A 23104-nucleotide genomic window follows, 5' to 3' on the forward strand; every position below is an offset into this window, starting at 1 on the left:
TCAGTTTCAGTAAACACAGAAAAGGGCAGAATATATTTGAGCAGATATGATATAGGAGAGATTATAATCAACTTTAAATTATTCAAGGGCTGGTTACTTAGCTTTTGTATGTATTTATATTCTTATTTGTTCCTTAAATCGATTGTGTTTGTCTGTTTTATTTTTCACTTGTACCTTCTGGGGACTGAGATGGGAAAGGCATGTTTTCATTGTTGGAACCTTTTAGCTTTAGGTGTGTCAGGCATTAGCTATAGTTTGCTGCCGTTCTAGGATATATATATAGCACTTATCAACATAGTTGAAACTTGCGCTAATATAATTTGTCTAGAGTGGGTCTTCTTGGATATAGATCTGTATCTTCTACTTTATCTGTTTTCTGCCATAACTGGACCCAATATACTTAGATTGCTCATTTTCAGAGACTTAGACTATTAACATTATAAACATCTTGACTACAACTGAAATTTTCTTTGAGTTTCATAATCTTTTAGGACATTGCAAAGCCTCAGAGTCCTTTTATATTATTATAAGTGCAAGCTTCATTGTACTCTAGATATAAAGAAGTGACAGTTAATAAAGGTTGAACATGCAACAAAAAAAGAAAAAAGGAATTTATATTAGATGATAACTATCCCTTCCCTACAGAGGTATTGAATATTTTTAATTTGGGAAAAGTTGTCCTAGACCAGAGCCTGATGTTTTCTGTGATGAAATATAAATGTAGCACTGTTTTTGTTGCTTAAAATGCAGAAGCTAGTGAATTGTTTTGAAGCGAAAAAGTGTATTGTGGCATCAGGAAGAGAATTTTGTGACGGGGCATTGGGTGGTGGTGGATGACCTAGTGGATGAGGGGTGGGTCCCCTGGTCCAGGAGATGAAAAACAGCCATGAAACCTAGAGCCTGTCATACAGAGTGAAGTAAGTCAGAAGGAGAAAAACAAATACTGCATGCTAACACATATATATGGAATCTAAGAAAAAAAAGAAAAAAAAATGGTCAGAAGAACCTAGGGGCAGATGGGAATAAAGACGCAGACCTACTAGGGAATGGACTTGAGGATACGGGGAGGGGGAAGGGTAAGCTGGGACGAAGTGAGAGAGTGGCACGGACATATATACACTACCAAACGTAAAATAGGTAGCTAGTGGGAAGCAGCCACATAGCATAGGGAGATCAGTCAGTGCTTTGTGACCACCTAGAGCGGTGGGATAGGGAGGGTGGGAGGGAGATGCAAGAGTGAGGAGATATGGGGATATATGTATATGTATAACTGATTCACTTTGTTATAAAGCAGAAACTAACACACCATTGTAAAGCAATTATACTCCAATAAAGATGTTAAAAAAAAAAAAACACAACAGCCATGAAGCTCAAAGTTTAGAGAAGGGCCACGGCCGGGTTGTTGGGGCCAGAAGAGAAGTGTGTGAGCATCTTCCTGCTCCTAGACCATATCAGACAGGACGGAATATTGAGGGTAAATTAAAAAGGAGAAAATAGGCCCTGTCATAGACCACAATGCAGGTAAAATTTCTAAGATGAGAGAACATGGGGGTACAGCAGCCTTGTGGGGAGAAGGGAGAAGTGACTCTCAGCACAGTTTCAGTAGGAGGTACCTGGTGAGGATGCTTGATGGTTCTATCCATTCATCCCTCCATTGACTCCTTGCACATTTGTTTAGTGTCCTACTTTGCATCAGACTTGGTGTTTGGTGCTGTGGCTACAAAGAAGGAGGTGGTACTCTCCAGAAGCTCACGGATCAGATGGGGTCTCAGACACAGGGACCTGACAGTTGGAATATTTGTGCTGAGTTTGAGGTATGGGGTGTATAGGGAGCACAAGGCAGACCTTCTCATTCCCCCGGAGCTTGGGTAGGAGAAGCACCATGTGCAAAGACAGAAAAGTGAGAGACAACATGGGACATTAAAGAGAGCTTGGATTCATTTGCCATGTTCGTAGCCTGGGTCAGGAGACGGGGATAGAGAAGGAGGAAGGTGCCAGATCTTGAAGAGCCTGGAATGCTGTGCAGTTGATGAGGAGCCTCTGAAGTGTTTTAAAGCAGGGAAGTAAGATCACTAGACTGATGACCTTAAGAACTCAGCCCAGGTCTCCCAGCCTCTGGGAGGGCTGCCAGCCTTTCCGGGATCGCTCCAGCGGCAGCAAGCCACCTCTCCCGGTGTTACGCCCCTTCACAGGGGCGGGTGGGGATGCAGGGGCCCCACCTCTAGTGACTGATGAAGTGGAAGTGTGAGGACCACCTACACCAAGTCAGGACAGCTCTGAAGGGCCATTTCGCCTCCTGAGCCCACTGTGGGGTTGGGAGAGGCTGTTCAGGAGCCCGCTTTGCAGCTCATCTCATCTCATCCTCTGCCCAGCCCTGCTTCCTTCTCTGCTTTGGCCATCTCAGCCTTTGTGAATTCTGATCTCTGCGAGGTTGCCCTGTTCTATCTGGCGTTCCCCTCGAAGCGCTGAGGTCTGCGCGTTGTCTCCAGGTAGAAAGCACGGACAATCCTGGGGCTCACCTCGCTTGTTTCCCTCTCAGAAGGATGACCCTCCCACACTGCCTGTTGTACTCTTAAAATGCTTCCTGTTAAAAATAATTTTTTTTTCCTAGAAGAAGGTTGACTGTGGATACTGTAATTCCTTCATGGCCAGAAGTGAAGTCACCTGTTCTACTTTGACTATGTTGAGCTGTGAGTCGTGGAGGTAGCGCCGTTAGATATGTGTTCAGTATGCAGTTGGCTGCGTGTTCATTCAAGATATTCAGCTTGCATTTACTGAACACTTGATTGAAGCTGAGGGAAGATGTTCTGAGAATAAGCAAGTTGAATGGATGCTATTTTCTTAATTGTACTTGGCCACCCGCCTCCCCTCCCCGCCATCAACATGGGATCTTAACTACTTTCTAGTGACTGAGCCCTACAACCCCATGTGTACTAGCACGGACAGATAATGACGCCATTTCACAGGGTGAAAGTAGCTTTAACACCCGCACTGGCTCTGTCTCGAAAAAGATTCCGAATGTACTGAATGAGGTGGACTCATTACCTGCAAAGGTGTACATACAGGCAGACACACAAACTTATCAGCTCTGTTTAATGTCCTTGGTTGAGCAAGGGGACTCTGACTAATGCAACATAAGAAATATGTGTGCTTGGGTCATTGAGAGCTGATGGTACTTTTTTAAAATTTTATTTTCTTTTATTTTTTTAATTGCAGTAAAATTGCTTTACAATGTTGTGTCAGTTTCTGCTGTACAGTGAAATGAATCAGCTATATGTATACCTATATCCCCTCCCTCTTTGACCCCGCCCCATCCCACCCATCTAGGTTATCACAGAGCACCGAGCTGAGCTTCCAGTGCTTTATAAGCATGTTCCCACTAGCTATCTGTTTTACACGTGGTAGTGTATATATGTCAATCCTAAGCTCCCAATTCGTCCCACCCTTCCATTCCCGCCCTGTGTCCATGTGGTACTTTTTTTTTCTTTTTGGCTTTATCATCTTCAGAGAGTAATGATTTTTTTGATAAGACTAACAGACTGTAATTCCTGTAAGGCAGGGTGGAATGCATGCTCTGTTGCCCACTTGTTTATTATATGACATTTTGTTCCTTTTTTTCTTTTCAAGTGATAGACTTTGATTTCAAGAGGTAGGTAGAATAGGAGTGAGTTTAAGAGTACATTGTGTGATTTTTAGGCGCAAAGGCAATTATTAAGTGCAAAGTTTGTTTACTTACTGGATGTATTTGTGTCAATTTTATATTGTGTAAATATGTATCTAAATTGTTTGACAGACTATCTTATACTTATCAGGGTAGTAGTCTTATTAATTTTGTGTTTTTTAAATGGCGTGGATTAGTCTCTAATTATTAAAGAATTTATAAAGTTAACCCTAATAACATGGAAATAATAACCATTTTGAGAAAAATTGAAAATAATTTTTCAATAATAAAGAGAATTTATTCTCTAGTTTCCATACTGTCAGAGAATGTCATGTAATGAGAGTGTGACCTTCAGTCATCAAGGTGATACTTGAACATTTGCATTAGAAAAGCAGATTTGTATCCATCACACCCACTCTGTGGGTCCATGGGGAAGGTGTTGATCTTGTGGCCACATTCGAGAACACAGCAGATTGTCCTCCCAGACGATCCAGAGGCTCAAACCCCAGCCCTGGCCTTGTCGGCATTGCCAGCCAGGCTGAGGATTGATCACAACTCAAAATAGCTCAGTAATTGAACTGGAAGGTATGTAACTTCTAGAGCAGCAAGGAACTGTGTTTTCTTCATTCTTGTTGTTTGAAATAATGCTTTAAAAGTGGTAAGATGGCTGGGTTTGGTACTTCTGTGGACTGTGAGTCCTGCTTTTTATAGCCTCATAAAATCACAGATTTATTTAGCTGGAAGGGCTCTTAGAGAATGTCTAGATCCACCCTTATGTTATGGATGGGGAAAATTATGGTTCAGATATGTTAAATGCATTCCCTGTGCCTGGGCCAGAATGAGAACCAGAACTCAGGTCTGTAAACCGCTAGTCTAGGAATAATTCTGCAATGGGGCATTGCCTCCTCAAAGACCGTTCAGCTTCCCAGATTAGATTTAGTGCAGCTAGGGTATTCCAAGCCTGCATGGGAAGCATTGTCCTTTACTTGATAGCCATCCAGCGCTCATGTGTGTTGGTCCTTCTCTCACCATGGGCAGGCATCTTGAGGTCAGACTTGCCTCTGTTCTAGCTCAGGTGAGCCTGGGTCCTTGTTATTGCGGCCCATTCACCATTCCTGTCCTGGAAATTAGTCTCATAGCATAACTCACTTAATTATTTGATTTAATCTGCACAGAACAGAGCTGAAGCACAGTGGTAACAATGGCCAGGAATCCAGTAAGGTGAGGGACTATGTATCCCTCTTGCCTTGGAGATCATTTTTCCGAGGATTGATTATCTTGCTAATCACCCAGCTTAGTGCCAGAAGCATACAAGCTATATATTAATATGTTCTGGGTAAACTACTGGCTAATAATAAATGAATGAAGGCTAAACAATAAGAGAACATTTTTTTTCCCCTGGTCTTGAGAAGTTTTAGGAGATTAATCCTTGCTGTTCTTTTCTGATTCAAATTTTTATGTACCATCAAAATACAATGTATCATATCCTGCTCACAGCGCAAAAAAAAAAAAACAATGTAGGTGGGACTTCCCTGATGGTGCAGTGGTTAAGAATCCACCTGCCAGTGCAGGGGACGTGGGTTCGAGCCCTGGTCTGGGAAGAACCCACGTACCGTGGAGCAACTAAGCCTGTGTGCCACAACTACTGAGCCTCCGCTCTAGAGCCTATGAGCCACAACTACTGAGCCTGCGTGCCACAACTACTGAAACGCTTGTTCCTAGAGCCCGTGCTCTGCAATGAGAAGCCACCACAATGAGGAGCCTGCGCGCTGCAGAGAAGAGTAGCCCCTGCTCACTGCAAGTAGAGAAAGCCGCGTGCAGCAACAAAGACCCAACACAGCCAAAAATAAATAAGTTTATTTAAAAAATACAATGTAGGCATTAAAACGATGTTTATGGATACTAATAACATGGAAGTACTGATGCTTAATATTTAGCAGAATGAAGAAAAATTTTGTGGTATAATTACAACACTATAAAAACAAAATTAAAAAACCTATGTTAGAGATAAAAGTAGTCTAAAAATTCACCAAACTATTAGGAGTGGTGGTATTTGGATGGTGGGGCTGTGGATAGATTTTTATCATTTTTTAGTTTTCTGTAACATTAAAAAGTTACTTTAATACACACATTTATAGTACCAAAAAACCCTCGTAAAAGTAAATGAATTGTATATTCCATTTTGTAGAAAATAAATTTGAACTATAGTTTGACTTTTTATCCAGTATACATAATTTAGATTTCAAAGATTTCTTTCACCCCCTAAAAATACTTGAATCCATTTCTTCTTTTTTTTGTAATTATAACCACATTCTTTTTATTTTCTTAACTTTTACTTTATATTGGAGTATAGTTGATTTACAATGTTGTGTTAGTTCCAGGTGTACAGCAAAGTGATTCAGTTATACATATATCTATTCTTTTTCAGATTACTTTCCCATATAGGTTATTACAGAATACTGAGTAGATTTCCCTGTGCTGTACGTAAGTGCTTGTTGTTATCTATTTTATATATAGTAGTGTGTATATGTTAATCCCAACCTCCTAATCTGTTACTCCCCGCCAACTTTCCCCTTTGGTAACCATAAATTTGTTTTCTAAATCTGTGAGTCTGTTTCTGTTTTGGAAATAAATTCATTTGTATCATTTTTTTTTGACTCCACATATCAGTGATATCACTTGATGTTTGTCTGATTTACTTCATTTAGTATGATAATCACTAGGTCCATCTGTTTTGCTGCAAATGGCATTATTTCATTCTTTTTTTATGGCTGAGTAATATTACATTGTATCAAATATTCTTTATCCATTCTTCTGTTGATAGACATTTAGGTTGCTTCCATGTCTTGGCTATTGTAAATAGTGCTGCAGTGAACATTGGGGTGCGTGTATCTTTTCGAATTATGGTTTTCTCCAGATATATGCCCAGTAGTGGGATTGCTGGATCATATGGTAGCTCTATTTTTAGTTTCTTAAGGAACCTCCGTACTGTTCTCCATAGTGGCTGTACCAATTTACATTCCCACCAACAGGGCAAGAAGGTTCCCTTTTCTCCACACCCTCTCCAGCATTTATCGTTTGTAGACTTTTTGATGACGACCATTCTGACCGGTGTGAGATGATACCTCATTGTGATTTTGATTTGCATTTCTCTAATAATTAGCGATGTTGAGCATCTTTTCATGTGTTTTTTGGCCGTCTGTATGTCTTCTTTGGAGAAATGTCTATTTAGATCTTCTGCCCATTTTCTATTGGTTTTTTGTTGTTGTTGTTGAGTTGTATGAGTTGTTTGTATATTTTGGAGATTAATCCTTTGTTGATTGCATTATTTTGCAAATATTTTCTTCCATTTAATCCATTTCTTAACCCTTGGCTCTGTTGTGGTGGTGGATTGGAGGAACAAACTTATTTTTGCACTTATTAATGATACGTAATTTGACTAGATTCACTTGTCCTGGTCAGCTTCCTCATCCACCAGTCTACATTTGCCAGGTCCTACCTGCTTTACCAGGAAAGTCTTGAGGGTGGGAAGGTAAAAACTGCTCCTTTTCCATTAAGCCTGTTAGGACAAGCCTTGCTTTTTTAGATTCTCCTAAGCAATTAGTGACTGCTGTCAGTTATGCATCCAGAGCACACTGTTCCTGTCTCTGGAAAACCTTTCCCACTTACTCATCTTTACATCCTTAGTAACTGATACAGTGCCTGGCAAGTAGTAAGCACTCAGTGGATATTTGTTAAATGGATGAATTAATATGGTCTCATGTAGAACGCTCAACTCTACATGAATTTAGTTCATGTTTGTATAATATTTAACTTAAGCTTGAGTAGTAGAATAAAATTTGGTCAGAAAACTTCTAAGTTAAGCAAGAAACTTAGCAATCATATATGTGTGATTGAGGGCTGGAGTGGGACTTGGTCATTATAAGACAAAATGGACCCTTATCTGAAAAAGGTTAATTTTGTTAATTTCCTCTGTAAGAACACAGTTAAAGAGAAAGAATGGGTACCTGGCCAAGCAGCATCTGGTGCATCTGTTGATGAAGACGTGTGTAATTTGGGTTGGTTGTAGTAGTGCAGGCCAAATGGGAAAAGCAAATCACTCTTCCTTTTCCCATTTTTAATAGCAAATTAATTTCTGAGTGTGAAAACATTTCTGCAGCTGCCACTAAAATTGGCAAATATTTTTCTAAATAAATAATACATTTCAGAAACAAATTTTAACAGGCAACATATTTCTGGCTGTTGTATTTGCTCACAAACATTTCAAATTTGGAAATATTTATTTTAAATATCTTGGAGATACCAGTGTTTGGAATTTTGAAGACAACAAATCTTTCATCAGTGGGGAAATGCTACCCAACAGAAATGTGTAAAAACGCATGTACAGTTATGTTACTTAAAACACTTGACAAAAATACTGTTATAATCACAGTGAGATCCTGCACATACTTTCCCAAACGTTTCAGTCATTTCAGAATTTTGCCAGTGACTGTGCAACCATTTTGGCCACAGCTCAGTAGGACTAGTTCAGCTTTGTAAATTTAATAGAATTCCCCCAACTTCTCCATCCCTTCTTTCCTCCAGAATAGTTTGGGACCACAACTCCTCTGAAGCCTTAAAAATCCAAGAGAAAAAATCATTATAAATAGAAATAGGCATTTTACCTTAAAATACGTCTAGGAAGACATTTGAGGGCAATTCAGTTTTTTTGTGGCCAAGGATTCTGGCCGTTTGGGGAGAAAAAAAATCTTGTCAAAAGTGGAAGGAGGGGCTTCCCTGGTGGCGCAGTGGTTGAGAATCCGCCTGCCAATGCAGGGGACATGGGTTTGATCCCTGGTCTGGGAAGATCCCATATGCCGCGGAGCAACTAAGCCCGTAAGCCACAACTACTGAGCCTGCGTGCCGCAACTACTGAAGCCCAGGCGCCTAGAGCCCATGCTCCGCAATGAGAAGCCACTGCAATGAGAAGCCCGCGCACTGCAACGAAGAGTAGCCCCCACTCGCTGCAACTAGAGAAAGCCCGTGCACAGCAGTGAAGACCCAACACAGCCAAAAATAAAAAAATAAAATAAATAAATTTATTTGGAAAAAAAGTGGAAGGAAGGGGAACAGTTCAAATGGAGATATCAAAGAGGAAATTGTAACTTCTAAAAAATACCCCGTGACTCGGGAACACCTGAATTTCAAAATTATTTTTATTTTTATTTGTGTGTGTATTAAAAAGCATCCTTGTCGGAGGCGTGGCAGGGCTTGGAGGCCCGGCCGCGTGTGGCAGCAGCCCGGGAGCCTGAGGCCGGGGCGTCGTGCGCAGGCGCTGCCCAGCTGGGCTGTGAGGCGCCTGAGGCCTCGGCTGCGAGGCCTTCCCGATGAAAGTTGGGGCTCTGCGGAGCAGAGCGGAGGCTGCGCCCGGCCCTCGGGCCGGGTAGAAGGCTGGCGGGCCCACTCACCCCGTGCGCTGTGGAAGCGGCGGCGGCGATGGGCGCCCTAGAGGAAGAGAGCTTCGCCCAGTCCATCTCTTACGCCTCTGATGCAGAATTTGATGCTGTGGTTGGATATTTAGAGGACATTATCATGGATGATGAGTTCCAGTTATTACAGAGGAATTTCATGGACAAGTACTACCAGGAGTTTGAAGACACAGAAGAGAATAAGCTCACCTACACACCTATTTTTAACGAATATATTTCTTTGGTTGAAAAGTATAGAGAACAGTTGTTGGAGCGAATTCCTGGATTTAACATGGCGGCTTTCACTACAACTCTACAGCACCATAAAGATGAAGTGGCCGGTGACATTTTCGACGTGCTGCTCACGTTTACAGATTTTCTGGCTTTCAAAGAAATGTTTCTGGACTGTCGAGCAGAAAAAGAAGGCTGGGGACTGGACTTAAGCCGCGGTTTAGTGATGACTTCATTGTGCAAATCATCTTCTGTGACAGCTAGACTATGACTATGACTCCTACTATCACAGCTAGTCTTGGCTGTTGGAATCAATTTAGAGAGTTGTCCTTTACCTAAAAGGTACTTGTGAAAATCAATTCCTAGTCTTGCATGTACAATCTTTGTATCACTTCACTGTCTTCTACTGGTCCCGATGTAGTCCCATTGTTTCTATAACTCTTGTTTACGTGTTTTTGAAAACATATTTTTATAGATGAATACTCAGGCTAACCTAGTGGATATAATCTTGGAACTTCCATGATTACTCACTTCAAGATCAAAGTATTATGGCAGAACATCTGCGGCCCTAGGTCCCACCTCCGGGTAATGGGATCTTTCTAGACATCACCAGCCCAGTAGACTGGGAGAGGCTTGGCTAATGATGTCAGAAGAATACATTTTGGAATGACAGATTCTGTTCTGCAACTCTTCGTTAATGTTAAGTATTGATGGGTCAGAAGAAAATTACCTGACCTTCCTGGGACACGTTCTTGTCTTCAGTAACCCTAGTACTCCTCCCTGAGTAGACATCTCTCTCAGGAGCTTCTGAGTCTGGCTCCTGTGTCAAGCCCAAATCCAGTATTCCACCCTGGGGGCACTGCCCCAGCATACATGTTGGTGTGTCCATGTTGGAAGAACCCACCATCACCAACTCTCTTGGGCCAACAGGCCTTGCATGTCCCGCCAGGCTTTTTGTGCACTCACAGCTTTTTATATTGGTCAGAGTTTCAGTCCTGCAGCCTCAGTGGGCTTTTTGACTGGGAGTGTTTATCTAGGGTTTAACTCAAGCTAGCTGCCTATCCCGAGATTTCTGAAACTCCTACTATCACAGCTAGTCTTGGCTGTTGGAATCAATTTAGAGAGTTGTCCTTTACCTAAAAGGTACTTGTGAAAATCAATTCCTAGTCTTACATGTACAGTCCTTGTATCACTTCACTGTCTTCTACTGGTCCCGATGTAGTCGCATTGTTTCTATAACTCTCATTTACGTGTTTTTGAAAACATATTTTTATAGATGAATACTCAGGCTAACCTAGTGGATATAATCTTGGAACTTCCATAATTACTCACTTCAAGATCAAAGTATTATATGCTGTGTGCTTTTTAGCTGTTGATGCTATGAAAGCAAAAATGCTTTCTGTGTTGGTGTTCCTATTTTACTGGGCACCAATGAATGTGTGCTGGAAGTAGTCTAAAAGATTTCCTTTTCTTAGAGCATGTTAGTGTTTGTGCAGGTTTGCTTAAAACGCTTTCTGTGTAAAACAGCTCCTTAGGTTTTCTGTTGGCGTAGGGGCTCGGCATTTCCTTCTTGCTGTCAAAGTAATCCTACCAAGATAGTGTTCCACTGGTCTAGCTCAGTAGGAGATAACAAACAGCTTTACTGGTCATCTGTCTGCTTGGATTTAGTACACTCGTTTACTACAATGTTTGATAGAACATTACTGACCAGAAAACATGGATGTCACATCTCTAGAAAGAAAAACTATAGTAGTTCAATTCCCAATGTGTACCTTAGTTGTTTTTTTGTTGTTGTTTTTATTTTTATTTTTCAAGTAAAAATAAGAACCTCTACTGACTTTTCACTTGGCTGTTCCGGTTTTAAAGAATGAGCTAGTTGTAGGCTGTGTGTTTTTCTGTACCAATGTGGTGCTTATTAAATACTTTTGTACCATGAGTAAAATTTCAGTTGTTTTGCAGAAAAAAAAGAAAAAAGCATCCTTGTTAAATATACTTTCTGGGATTTCCCTGGTGGCACAGTGGTTAAGAATGCCAATGCAGGGGACATGGGTTCGATCCCTGGTCCAGGAAGATCCCACATGTTGTGGAGCAAGCCCGTGTGCCACAACTACTGAGCCTGCGCTCTAGAGCCCGCGAGCCACAACTACTAAGCCCCCGTGCCACAACTACTGAAGCCTGAGAGCCTAGAGCCCATGCTCTGCAACAAGAGAAGCCACTGCAATGAGAAGCCCGCGCACCGCAATGAAGAGTAGTCTCCTCTTGCTGCAACTGGAGAAAGCCCATGTTCAGCAACAAAGACCCAATGCAGCCAAAAAAAAAAAAAAAAGGTGTGTGTGTGTGTGTGTGTGTGTGTGTGTGTGTGTGTATATATACTTTCTGAGTTACGGTTTGCTTGCTTATTTGGTTATTTAGTTTTTTGTTTTTTGTTTTTTTTTTTGTGGTCCACGGGCCTCTCACTGTTGTGGCTTCTCCCGTTGCGGAGCACAGGCTCTGGACGCGCAGGCTCAGCGGCCACGGCTCACGGGCCCAGCCGCTCCATGGCATGTGGGATCTTCCCGGACCGGGGCACGAACCTGTGTCCCCTGCATCGGCAGGCGGACTCTTAACCACTGCGCCACCAGGGAAGCCCTATTTAGTTTTTTAATTTGTTCATTCCTTACTTTATTCACAAAGGATTTAAGATGACTGCAACAAATATGTATAAGAAAGGTATTATATGTCAATAAAAAGTAAAAACAAAAGACGAGACATAGGCTAGGGAAAAACAGGCATAACTTTGACTGACATAATTGCTACGATTTGACCTCAGAGTTAGCTCTGTGTTTCTGGACATCCAAGGTGAAAAAAGGAACACTTATTATATGGTTCTTATTTTCAGAAGGGAAAGCAAGAGCAGAAATAATATAGAAACAACCACAAGAAAACCCAACCTGTGTCTCCAAGGAAATGAAGTATTTTCCTAGCATTAAATGGTTAAAAAAAAGAAAAAAAAAAGTTGAATGGAGGGTTTCCCACAGGAGAGCTGAGAGTTGTAGAAACAGTGTCCTCCATAACTTTGCTCCAGTTTGTTCATTTGTTCACTCTTTTACTCTTTCCTCAAACATTTATTATGTACCTACTCTGTGCCACATCCTGTGCTAGATGATAAAGATACAACAGTGAACCAAACATAGTTCCTTGTCAGAGCTCGCAATCCAGAGTCTCAAGAAGACCCAGGGCCAAAGGATCTGCTCCAAAAGGACAGGTAGGCTCAGTGGTGGAACTTGTGAGGATTGGGTTTCTCCATGTTAGCAGGCATTTCAAGTTGACATTCAGGACCTACAGCCTCTACTGTGATCCTAGGATGCTTGCAGATTACTCCAGCGTGAAATGCTGGGAAGAGGCTAACAAGAATTAGGTGATCGATGGGAGTCAGGGCCCTAGCTGGTCTGGCTGGGCGCAGGGCTGAAGTTATTCCTGGAGTCAGGACCAGAATAAGTGATCTGTTAGTCACACAGCTACTTCTTGGGGAAGAAAGCCAATCCACCTAAAGCCAGTTTCCTGAATGGCAAGTGGACCTACCTAATTGCTTGTTTCTTTTCACTGTCTGGAAAATGTAAACAATTCATATACAATGGTTTTAACAGCTTTTTGAAGATGTAGGTGATGTTTAAGGTGTCCTCTTTTCATTTTTATATGCTGGCATTTTATGGAACCTTCAGTTTTTGTTTGCCCTGTTGTAATGGGAGCGGACTTGGACAGGGAGAGAGAAAAACACCCCGCAGAGCCTGGACTGCTGATCTTCAAGAGAGAGGAGATTGATGGGCAGGGAGTGGGGACATGAGGGAGAGGCAGAGTAAGAATATATTCACCAAGAGTATAATCATTGAAAAAATATATTCTTGAGTGCAAAGAATTCTTAGGAATATATTTTTCTTATGAATAATAGCAAGCCAATTTATGCCCTTTAGTACTTCCTCACCCACCCTCTGCCTGTTCTACCTCCCACTAGAGGCATTATTAATCCATTGCTTCCAGGCAAGACTCCCCATTGATTCAGGGTCTCCATGGGAATGAGGCTACAGGGGACATGCACTTAGTTCAAGAAGATGGGACAGGAACAAACAGAACCTGGCAGAAATGATAGAGTAAGTCACAAAGTCATTCATAGTGTTTTAGGGATGCTTCACCATGTTGTCTACAAATTAGATCTCTTCCTAGAGCTTAGAACTGGAATCTGGATGTCTTCAAGCGACTTGACATTGAAAAATATTAAAAAGATCTCACTTACTGAAAGCACATAAATTTCATCTTCCACTAATAAATTTTTCTTTCTCACCAATAGAGAACAACTTGCATTTGTATCTCATTTTGTAATTTTCAGCATGCTACATGTTATCTCATCTTGTCCTACAGAAAGTCCGAGTTTGTTTAACTCATTTATTTGTACCCTCCTTTATTGTAGAGAAATTTTGAGTTAGTTTGCATAGAAATATAAAATTCAGTTGAATAGAAAAATAGATGAGGATATTGCAGCGAAGGAAAAATAAGAGTAGATGCATAAAGCCGGTGGGATAGCACCTTGTTTTCCATAAAGTCATTTGTAGTTGCTAGATCCAGGCTATACCAGCCAAAATAAAGAGAGGGAAACTTTGTTTATAAAAATAACATGGTCATTAGATTAAAAGAATAAATGCTCAGGATCACAATTTTTTTTGGTACTGAGACCTGAGAATTTTCCACAGCTTGTTCTCATAAAAGGAACACTATGTGGCTTACAGACTGTCTTCCTGAACTCCTGTGTAAGAAGTACAATGGTAGGTCTCTCTTGACTGTTTCCTATAATATCCTGCTTGGTAAGGTTTATGGGATTATGCCAGAATACGTTTTAATAAAAGCAGTTCTCTAGGGGGATAAAACAATGCAGTTCAGGTTCACAGCTCCCTGATGGCTGGAAAGGATCCAAAGACCACATCCAGGAATGGGTGGACGTTCAGTCTTTCAGGCGTTCCTCCAGGAAGATTATTGCTTGTAATCTAGTGCTTTTAAATGCACAGCAGAGAACTTCGGGTTAGATTCTTTGGCAAGAACCCGAAAGTGTGAGTTGGCTCAGACAAAATCATTTCACAGATGAAGAAACGGGACCTTGCAGAGGCTGATGATTATCCAAGGCTTTGAGGTCAGTGGCAGAGCTGGGATCAAGGCCAGATTCTTCAGACTCTTAAGTCTAGGGTTCTTTCAACCATTTCATCTCTCCGCTCTAACCTAAGTAGAATTCTATTACAATTTAAAAATGTTAAGAATGGAATTTCTTAATGATGTTTTGTTAAATATCATATTTGCCACTTACCATAAACTTTATTAATAACGTTTGATTCATAATGGGTCAACAGATGGTAAAATAGTTTAAAATCTGCAAATGTAAAATGATCTGGGAAAGGGAAATCAGTTAAGATACCTGTTTTAGAGAATTATTTAATGTGCTGTTCAATAAAATAATTAAAAGTTTGGTCTGGAAAAAAAGGATGACTATTTCTAACATCTGTAGTATAATCCTACTTGGATGTTAACTTTTTAAAAAAATTAATTTATTTTTGGCTGCGTTGGGTCTTCATTGCTGCACACAGGCTTTCTCTAGTTGCGGTGAGCGGGGGCTACTCTTCGTTGCGGTGCGTGGGCTTCTCATTGCGGTGGCTTCTCTTGTTGCAGAGCACGGGCTCTAGGCATGTGGGCTTCAGTAGTTGTGGCTCACGGGCTCTAGAGCGCAGACTCAGTAGTTGTGGTGCATGGGCTTAGTTGCTCCACGGCATGTGGAATCTTCCCGGACCAGGGCTCGAACCCGTGTCCCCCGCATTGGCAGGTGGATTCTTAACCACTGTGCCACCAGGGAAGTCCTAGATGTTAACTTTTTAGAAGAATGAAACATTAGCTATAGAGCTGAAGTCCCGCCCTCCCACTCCTTTGCCCTCTATCCTGAAGTTGTGGGTATCACTCCCACGCATGTTTCTGTTCTTTTACCATATATGTATGTGTGTGTTTAAAATTTACATAAAGTACATAAATGACTTCATAGTGTATCAGTCCTTTTGGACTTGCTCTGCCCTCCACCCTTGAACATTTTAGTTTTGATATTTAACCTTTCTGATACTGGTCATTCATTTTAGCCGTGGAATAGTCTTCCCTCGCATGACTCAACTACAGTTTATGCATTTTCCTACTGATGGGATTCGGCTGTTTCCTCTTTTTCTGCTATATATAGTTCTTCCATGAACATTCTTGAACATAAGTCCTTGTGTCCATGAGCAATTTTAGAACATTTTTTAGTTGGTAGAAATTTATTAAGTCACCAGCTGTTGCTACTCCTACCTGAGCATCAGTCACATCCTGGGTCATCCTGGGAGATCCTTGCACCCAAAATACTCTTTGGGTCCATTTGCAGCCAGTGCTGATTCAGTCTTTGTGTACCTTCAATGCCTTCCAACTCCTTGTATGTCTTTCTGCTTGGTTTGCTCAGGTTCTCGACTAGGACCTGTTCCAAGAACCTTTCATTTCTCAAGGACCCTACCCTACCCTAGCTTCCTCACACCTAAGAGATGATCTGACTTCTTATTTTCCTGAGAAAAATGAGGTCATCTGATGAGAGCTCCCTCGATCCTTCTCTCCCAAACTTCTCAGCATTTCCACTTAGAAGAATGGTGAACATGTGCAAATCACAAATTCTTTGTGGAATGAATGGAGGTAGGAGTTTTTTTTTTTTTTTAAGTTTCTCAGACCCCCAGATTGGAACTTTTTGTCTTGCCAGGAGCTACACCATCTTCAAAATCACTAATTTAAATACCCTCTGACATCAGCCTCCAGTTCTTCTAGCTTAACATCCAAAGTACGCTCACTGTGATGGTTCTTCAGTTTCCCTCAGACACCAGTCTGTGTGCTCCTTCATTCTATCTGTTCACCTCTTCCTGTCTTCACATCCCCTCTTTCTATTTCATCCTCCCCGCGGCTCCCACCCTGGACCTCTCTCCCAGAGCCCTACTTTTTCCTGCTCTGACCTGCTGCCTGGCGGCCATCCTGGAAACTTCTCCTTTTGTTTTCCTGTGTTCAATGTCTAGTCCCCGTTTTTCTCATGTTTAGTTTAGTTTTCAGTTTTGTTGGAATACTTCCCAACCTCTTTCTTGTTTTACTGTCTTATTTTTTTGGAGTAACTTTTCCAGTAGCTTTCTAAGAGTGGGAGCATAGGACATAAATTTTTTGGAGACTTGCATGTCAAGAAATGACTATTTTCTACCCGAACACTTGATTAATACTTTAGGTGGATATAGACTATAGGTTGAAAATAATTTTCTGTCTCATTTTTAAAAAATTGTAGTAATACACATAACATAAAATTTACCAATTTAACTATTTTTAAGTGTAAAGTTTGGTGGTATTAAGTACATTCACATTGTTGTGTAACAACCATTACCATCATCCATCTCCAGAACTCTTTTCATCTTGCAAAACTGAACTCTACTCATTAAACAATGGGTTAATTTAATTCAAAGTTAATTAAAACAATGTCCCACACACCCTCCCTCACCCCTGGCAACCACCATTCTATTTATGTATCTATGAATATGAATACTGTAGGTACCTCATGTAAGTGGAATCATCAGTATTTGTCTTTTTGTGACTGGCTTATTTCATTAAGCATGGCGTCCTCAAGTTGCAGCCGTGTTGTACTATGTGTCAGAATTTCCTTCTTTCTTAAAACTGAATAATATTCTGTTGTATATACGTGCCACATTTTGTTTATCCATTCATCCATGGATGAACACTCGGGTTGCTTCCACCTTTTGGCTATTGTGAATAATGCTACTATGAATATGGGTATATAATAATCTCTTTGAGACTTTGCTTTCAATTCTTTTGTGTATGTACCCAGAAGTGGAATTGCTGGATCATGATATGGTAATTCTATTTTTAATTTTTAGAGAACTGCCATAGTGTTTTCCATAGCAGCTGTACCATTTTTACATTGCCGCCAATGGTGTGAAAGTTTTCCAATTTCTCTACATTATTTTCTGTTTTTTTTTTTTTGATAGTAACCATCCTAATGGGTTTGGGGTAGTATCTCACTGTAGTTTCGATTTGCATTTCCATTATGATTAATGGTATTGAGCTCAAGTCCTGTGCCCATTTTTAACTGGGTTGTTTATTTCATTGTTGTTGAATTGTGGGAGTTCTTTATGTATTATGGATATTAACTTCTTATCAGATACATTATTTGTAAATATTTTCTCCCACTCCATGGGTTGCCTTTCACTCTGTTGAATATGTCCTTTGATGAACAGAAGTTTTAAATTTTATTGTAGTTATATTTACTTTTGTTGCTTGTGCTTTTGGAGTTATATCCAAGAAATCATTGCCAAATCCAATGTCATGAAGCTTTTGTCCTATGTTTTTTTCTAAGAGTTTTATAGTTTTAGCGCTTATGTTGTTTTCCCAGAACTTTAAATATATTCCTCACTGTCTTCTGTTGTCCAGTATGGCTAATACAGAAGTCTGATGCTATTCTAATTTTTGTTCCTTGGTGTGTGGTTTGGTTTTTGTCCTCTGGGCGATTCCTTATTCTTGCTATTCTGAAATTTTGTAACCATGTGTTTTGCCGAGGGTATTGGGCACTCATTGTGCTCTTATGTTCGTCCTTCAGCTCTAGAAAATCTTCTTGTATTAATTCTTTTTTTAACAACTTTATTGGAGTATAATTGCTTTGCGATGATGTGTTAGTTTCTGCTTTAAAAGAAAGTGAACCAGTTATACATATACATATATTCCCATATCTCTTCCTTCTTGCGTCTCCCTCCCTCCCACCCCTCTAGGTGGTCACAAAGCACCGAGCTGATCTCCCTGTGCTATGCGGCTGCTTCCCACTAGCTATTTTATGTTTGGTAGTGTATATATGTCCATGCCACTCTCACTTTGTCACAGCTTACCCTTCCCCCTCCCCATATCTTCAAGTCCGTTCTCTAGTAGGTCTGCGTCTTTATTCCTGCCTTACCCCTAGGTTCTTCATGACATTTTTTTTTCTTAGATTCCATATATATGTGTTAGCATACGGTATTTGTTTTTCTCTTTCTGACTTACTTCACTCTGTAGGACAGACTCTAGGTCCATCCACCTCACTACAAATAACTCAATTTCGTTTCTTTTTATGGCTGAGTAATATTCCATTGTATATATGTGCCACATCTTCTTTATCCATTCATCCGATGATGGACACTTAGGTTGCTTCCATGTCCTGGCTATTGTAAATAGAGCTGCAATGAACATTTGGTACATGACTCTTTTTGAATTATGGTTTTTTCAGGGTATATGCCCAGTAGTGGGATTGCTGGGTCGTATGGTAGTTCTATTTGTAGTTTTTTAAGGAACCTCCATCCTGTTCTCCATAGTGGCTGTATCAATTTACATTCCCACCAGCAGTGCAACAGTGTTGCCTTTTCTCCACATCCTCTCCAGCATTTATTGTTTCTAGATTTTTTGATGATGGCCATTCTGACTGGTGTGAGATGATATCTCATTGTAGTTTTGATGTGCATTTCTCTAATGATTAATGATGTTGAGCACGGTTTCATGTGTTTGTTGGCAATCTGTATATCTTCTTTGGAGAAATGTCTATTTAGGTCTTCAGCCCATTTTTGGGTTGGGTTATTTGATTTTTTGTTATTGAGCTGCATGAGCTGCTTGTAAATTTTGGAGGTTAATCCTTTGTCAGTTGCTTCATTTGCAAATATTTTCTCCCATTCTGAGGGTTGTCTTTTGGTCTTGTTTATGGTTTCTTTTGCTGTGCAAAAGCTTTTAAGTTTCATTAGGTCTCATTTGTTTATTTTTGTTTTTATTTCCATTTCTCTAGGAGGTGGGTCAAAAAGGATCTTACTGTGATTTATGTCATAGAGTGTTCTGCCTATGTTTTCCTCTAAGAGTTTGATAGTGTCTGGCCTTACATTTAGGGCTTTAATCCATTTTGAGTTTATTTTTGTGTATGGTGTTAGGGAGTGTTCTAATTTCATACTTTTACATGTACCTGTCCAGTTTTCTCAGCACCACTTATTGAAGAGGTTGTCTTTTCTCCACTCTATATTCTTGCCACCTTTATCAAAGATAAGATGACCATATGTGCGTGGGTTTATCTCTGGGCTTTCTATCCTGTTTCATTGATCTGTATTTCTGGTTTTGTGCCAGTACCATACTGTCTTGATTACTGTAGCTGTGTAGTATAGTCTGAAGTCAGGGAGCCTGATTCCTCCAGCTCCATTTTTCATTCTCAAGATTGCCTTGGCTATATGGGGTCTTCTGTGTTTCCATACAAATTGTGAAATTTTTTGTTCTAGTTCTGTGAAAAATACAAGTCGTAGTTTGATAGGGATTGCATTGAATCTGTAGATTGCTTTGGGAGTGGAGTCATTTTCACAATGTTGATTCTTCCAATCCAAGAACATGGTATATCTCTCCATCTATTTGTATCATCTCTAATTTCTTTCATCAGTGTCTTATAGTTTTCTGCATACAGGTCTTTTGTCTCCTTAGGTAGGTTTATTCCTAGATATTTTATTCTTTTTGTTGCATTGGTAAATGGGAGTGTTTTCTTAATTTCACTTTCAGATTTTTCATCATTAGTGTATAAGAATGCCAGAGATTTCTGTGCATTAATTTTGTATCTTGCTACTTTACCAAATTCATTGATTAGCTCTAGTAGTTTTCTGGTAGCATCTTTAGGATTCTCTATGTATAGTATCATGTCATCTGCAAACAGTGACAGCTTTACTTCTTCTTTTCCGATTTAGATTCCTTTTATTTCTTTTTCTTCTCTGATTGCTGTGGCTAGAACTTCCAAAACTATGTTGAATAAGAGTGGTGAGAGTGGGCAACCATGTCTTGTTCCTGATCTTAGTGGAAATGGTTTTAGTTTTTCACCATTGAGGACGATGTTGGCTGTGGGATTGTCATATATGGCCTTTATTATGTTGAGGAAAGTTCCCTCTATGCCTGTTTCCTGCAGGGTTTTTATCATAAATGGGTGTTGAATTTTGTCAAAAGCTTTTTCTGCGTCTATTGAGATGATCATATGGTTTTTCTCCTTCAGTTTGTTAATATGGTGTACCATGTTGATTGATTTGCGTATATTGAAGAATCCTTGCATTCTTGGAATAAACCCCACTTGATCATGGTGTATGATCCTTTTAATGTGCTGTTGGATTCTGTTTGTTAGTATTTTGTTGAGGATTTTTGCATCTATGTTCATCATTGACATTGGCCTGTAGTTTTCTTTCTTTGTGACATCTTTGTCTGGTTTTGGTGTCAGGGTGATGGTGGCCTCGTAGAATGAGTTTGGGAGTGTTCCTCCCTCTGTTATAGTTTCGAAGAGTTTTGAGAAGGATAGGTGTTAGCTCTTCTCTAAATGTTTGATAGAATTCGCCTGTGAAGCCATCTGGTCCCGGGCTTTTGTTTGTTGGAAGATTTTTTTTTTTTTGCGGTACGCGAGCCTCTCACTGTTGTGGCCTCTCTCGTCGCGGAGCACAGGCTCCGGACGTGCAGGCTCAGAGGCCATGGCTCATGGGCCCAACCACTCCGTGGCATGTGGGATCTTCCTGGAACGGGGCATGAACCTGTGTCCCCTGCATCGGCAGGCAGACAGACTCTCAACCACTGCGCCACCACGGAAGCCCTGTTGGAAGATTTTTAATCACAGTTTCAATTTCAGTGCTTGTGATTGGTCTGTTCATATTTTCTAGTTCTTCCTGGTTCAGTCTCGGCAGGTTGTGCATTTCTAAGAATTTGTCCATTTCTTCCAGGTTGTCCATTTTATTGGCATAGAGTTGCTTGTAGTAATCTCTCATGATCCTTTGTATTTCTGCAGTGTCAGTTGCTACTTCTCCTTTTTCATTTCTAATTCTAGTGATTTGAGTCTTCTCCCTTTTTTTCTTGATGAGTCTGGCTAATGGTTTATCAATTTTGTTTATCTTCTCAAAGAACCACCTTTTAGTTTTATTGATCTTTGCTATCGTTTTCTTCATTTCTTTTTCATTTATTTCTCATCTGATCTTTATGAGTTCTTTCCTTCTGCTAACTTTGGGGTATTTTTGTTCTTCTTTCTCTCATTGCCTTAGGTGCAAGGTTAGGTTGTTTGAGATGTTTCCTGTTTCTTAAGGTAGGATTTTATTCCTATAAACTTCCCTCTTAGAACAGCTTTTGCTGCATCCCATAGGTTTTGGGTCGTCGTGTCTCCATTGTCATTTGTTTCTAGGTATTCTTTGATTTCCTCTTTGATTTCTTCAGTGATCACTTTGTTATTAAGTAGTGTATTGTTTAGCCTCCCTGTGTTTGTATTTTTTACAGATCTTTTCCTGTAATTGATATCTAGTCTCATAGCGTTGTGGTCGGAAAAGATACTTGATATGATTTCAGTTTTCTTAAATTTACCAAGGCTAGATTTGTGACCCAAGATATGATCTATCCTGGAGAATGTTCCATGAGCAGTTGAGATAAATGTGTATTCTGTTGTTTTTGGATGGAATGTCCTATAAATATCAATTAAGTCCATCTTGTTTAATGTATCATTTAAATCTTGTGTTTCCTTATTTATTTTCATTTTGGATGATCTGTCCATTGGTGAAAGTGGGGTGTTAAAATCCCCTACTGTGATTGTGTTACTGTCGATTTCCCCTTTTATGGCTGTTAGTATTTGCCTTATGTATTCAGGTGCTCCTATGCTGGGTGCATAAATATTTACAATTGTTGTATCTTCTTCTTGGATCGATCCCTTGATCATTATGTAGTGTCCTTCTTTGTCTCTTGTAACAGTCTTTATTTTAAAGTCTACTTTGTCTCATATGAGAATTGCTACTCCAGCTTTCTTCTGATTTCCATTTGCATGATATATCTTTTTTCATCCCCTCACTTTCAGTCTGTATGTTTCCCTAGGTCTGAAGTGGGTCTCTTGTAGACAGCATATATACAGGTCTTGATTTTGTATCCATTCAGCCAGTCTGTGTCTTTTGGTGGGAGCATTTAATTCATTTACATTTAAGGTAATTATCGATATGTATGTTCCTATTCCCATTTTCTTAATTGTTTTGGGTTTGTTATTGTGGGTCTTTTCCTTCTCTTGCGTTTTTTGCCTAGAGAAGTTCCTTTAGCATTTGTTGTAAAGCTGGTTTGGTGGTGCTGAACTCTCTCAGCTTTTGCTTGTCTGTAAAAGTTTTAATTTCTCCATGAAGTCTGAATGAGATCCTTGCTGGGTAGAGTAGTCTTGGTTGTAGGTTTTTCTCCTTCATCACTTTAAATATGTCCTGCCACTCCCTTCTGGCTTGCAGAGTTTCTGCTGAAAGATCAGCTGTTAACCTTATGGGGATTCCCTTGTATGTTATTTGTGGTTTTTCCCTTGCTGCTTTTAATATGTTTTCTTTGTATTTAATTTTTGACAGTTTGATTAATATGTGTCTTGGCGTGTTTCTCCTTGGATTTATCCTGTATGGGACTCTCTGTGCTTCTGGACTTGATTAACTATTTCCTTTCCCATATTAGGGAAGTTTTCAACTATAATCTCTTCAAGTATTTTCTCAGTCCCTTTCTTTTTCTCTTCTTCTTCTGGGACCCCTATGATTCGAATGTTGGTGCGTTTAATGTTGTCCCAGAGGTCTCTGAGACTGTCCTCAATTCTTTTCATTCTTTTTTCTTTATACTGCTCTGCAGTAGTTATTCCCACTATTTTATCTTCCAGGTCACTTATCTGTTCTTCTGCCTCAGT

General features: G+C 40.1%; 1 pseudogene; it reads left to right on the forward strand.

Annotated features, from left to right (window-relative positions):
- Positions 1-9124: 9124 nt before the first annotated feature.
- Positions 9125-9610, forward strand: LOC115852386 (ADP-ribosylation factor-like protein 2-binding protein pseudogene; annotated as a pseudogene).
- Positions 9611-23104: the final 13494 nt, after the last annotated feature.

Source organism: Globicephala melas, chromosome 2 (genome assembly GCF_963455315.2).
Source record: "Globicephala melas chromosome 2, mGloMel1.2, whole genome shotgun sequence".
In the NCBI taxonomy this organism is placed as follows: Eukaryota; Metazoa; Chordata; class Mammalia; order Artiodactyla; family Delphinidae; genus Globicephala; species Globicephala melas.